The sequence below is a fragment of the Otolemur garnettii genome, unplaced genomic scaffold (assembly GCF_000181295.1).
Source record: "Otolemur garnettii isolate 467f Iridium unplaced genomic scaffold, OtoGar3 scaffold00003, whole genome shotgun sequence".
Taxonomy (NCBI): Eukaryota; Metazoa; Chordata; class Mammalia; order Primates; family Galagidae; genus Otolemur; species Otolemur garnettii.
The window spans coordinates 40,315,209-40,318,293 of NW_003852398.1; positions in this window are offsets into that span (position 1 = coordinate 40,315,209).

Genomic DNA, 3,085 nt, shown 5'->3' on the forward strand with positions numbered 1-3,085 from the left:
TAAACTATTCATGTGCAAACTATAAAAATTTTATTCAAATATTTGTTGAACACCAATAATAATTTACTAAGTTTTTATTGTGGCTTGTTTCATGTGCTTCCTGTCATTTAATCCCTGGGCCATTTAAATGTTAGGTACTTTTTTATAAGCCCTGTTATAGGTGAGCGATCTAAGGCTTAGAAGAACTGATAACTTTTTGGTGAAGGGGGAAGACAGGGATTTGAACCCAGTGGTGTGAGTCCAAAGTCCACACACGTACCCACTCTGCTGCACCCTATGGACTAGGGGAGGTGCCGAGAGAGCCTCCTAAGTTACATAGAGGGGCAGCACACGCCTTTGTGGGAGCTGCTTTGACTGTCCAGATGTCCTTTCCAGCTTGTGTCCCACGTGGAGGTGAAGGAGGGAGCTTTTATTCAGCACCTTCTAGGGACCTGGCCATGTGCTAGCTACTTGGCTTCTATATTTACCTTTGCAATAATACCTGAGTGAGGACCTGGGGACATGTCACAATCCTTCTCTATTTCTAAGGAAGATTGAGAAGTTGCTCCAGGTCAGGGGCACAGCCCCTTTTCCACGCGTGGAAGAAGCAGATGAACAGGTAAAACCATAGAGACCTGCTTAGTCAGAATAGGAGATAGGAAGCTGGGGATGGTCTGGGTAGGGTGGGCAGGGGTGGAGGGTGGTAGAAGGATATCTGTGGTGTAAGTTGGGGGGAGAATGACAACATGATCTAAATGGCTACCATTATTGCCCCTTACTCTATGCCAATGCTATCCATGATCATCTTACCTCATCCTAATAATGGGCCTTCAAATCCCATGGCATTATTATCCCATTTCACAGATTAGGACAGCCAACAATTAAGGGGCACAAAACTAAATAAAGAGCTGTTCTCTCTCCACCATAGCAGGGGCCTCTCTGATACCCAGCATGCTCCACGCCTGGAGGGTTGAGTCTGTGGTATATGTCTGAACACTGGAGTCAGAGGGACTGGAGTCAGAGGGGCTGGAGTTGAGTACCCCACGTTCTTCCCTGGGCCCAACGTTCCAAACAGCAGCAGCACAGCTGACAGGAGACAGTAGCCCTGCGCCCCACTAATTGTCCCCCTTTGTGGTGTTCATTTAAGGACTCTGAAGAATTCAATCTTTGTATCTTTTCATGGTTAAAATTCTACATAGAACCGAAACGTCAAAGCAGCCACCAAGCCAGTCTTTGTTAGGTTTCTAGGCAGTGAGGATGCTGCGTTGTAACACTTAGCACTCCGAGAGAAAGGGCCCGGGTTATTCAAAGGGGAACGCAACAAGAGCCTTTTTCTCCCAAGTCCTGGCAGTTTCCGACTCACTTTTAATCCCCGGAAAAAAACGTTGGATCCCCTTTCTCCACATTGCAACGTTGTTCCCTCAAGTTCAAAAACTGCTGGTGGAAGATTTTCATGAGTAGTCAAACAATTCCCACTTTCTACCCCATTCTAGTGGAATCAGCTTGGTTTTCAGAACCTCAAAATCATTTTTGAAAAAGCCCAGTGCACTCAGAAATATATACATTTTTTAAATTCAACTTCCTGAAAATCAAAGAATTTGATACAATCCGTTTCACAAACAAGCCCCAATTGCTTTCCTTGAAAATAGGGTGCAAGGCAAGGTTTCTCAAGAAGCCACTCAATGAAGTGAGCTTCATGTGCTAGTCTAAAAGAGGATATTTATCCCAAAAGAAAAGCCAGAGGCAGGCTTAGATGCCTCCATTCTCCAGATATCCACTCTAGGTAGGATACGGACTGTTTTCAGCTGAATGACAAATAAGCAGCTTTTTAAGGCAAAAACCTCTTGACTTTTCTGGGCCTGGAATTCCTCTCTGGGCCAATCATCACCATCATCATCATCATCACTGTCAAAGCTATCATTTCTAGAATGGCTAATATGTGCTGGGCCCTGCCTGAGATGGGTAGCCCACTATTTCTTCAAATCCTCCAACTTGCCAGGCAGGAGAAATGCTTATCCCCATTTTGCAGATGGGGAAGCTAAAGCTCAGAGGCTCTAAAGAACCGCACAGCCAGCAGGTGGCAAAGCTGCCGGACTCCTGGCCTTGACATCCTGTGCACCTGCTCCTCTCCACACCCCACTGACTCAGCTAATGAGAAGAACTAGGACCCTATAGATTAGGCTGTGAGGTTGAGGTGGGAAAGGTTCCTCCCAAAACTGAAGACGCTTTCATTTGCTTCCCATGAATGGGTGCGGAAATAAATGGCCTCTGACCAATTTCTCCAGAAAAAACATTGTACTCCAGACTCGCCTTTATTACTCCAGTGACTCCAGACTAAACCTTGCTAGAGAATCTTGAGATCCAAAGGTGACATTGGTCTGGCCATTTTGTAGGACATTTTAACAGAACATATTATCATTGGGCGGTGCCTATGGCTCAAAGGAGTAGGGCGCCAGCCCCATATGCCAGAGGTGGCAGGTTCAAACCCAGCCCCGGCCAAAAACGGCAAAAAAAAAAAATGCCCATTTAGGGCATTCTACAAAGTATCTGACTAGTATTCCTCAAATCTCAAAGTCATCAAAAATGGGGAAAGTCTGAAAATTGCCACAGCAAAGAAGAGCTGAAGGGGGATGTGAACGACTAAATGCAACATACTATCCTGGTAGGATCTGGGAACAGAAAAAGGCCATTAAAAACTAAGAAAATGGGGCTCAGTGCCTGGAGCTCAGTGGGTAGGGCACCAGCCACATACACCGAGGCTGGAGGGTTCAAGAAGGTTCAATATGACGTGGTCTAGAAACAGAGATAAATTCAGAGTTGTGTGATACGTGGCTTCATTCCAGCCTGTTATTTTTACTTATAAACTCCTTGGAGATAAGGTTAAAATTTAAATTTCAGCCCCTCCCTGAATGATTCTCTTGCCCGCTGCCACTCCAGGCAGCCTATAGCTCTCCTTCACAGAGCACTTACTGAGTATAAGGCAGAGAGCTCAAAAACATACCGAGTCCTGGTCCTTCCCAGGAGCTGCTTTAGCAAGCCCATTGGGAGGCTGAGAGGAGAGAGGCTGGCTAGGGGGTGCTGGGCTAGGGGACCCGGCTCTACCTCT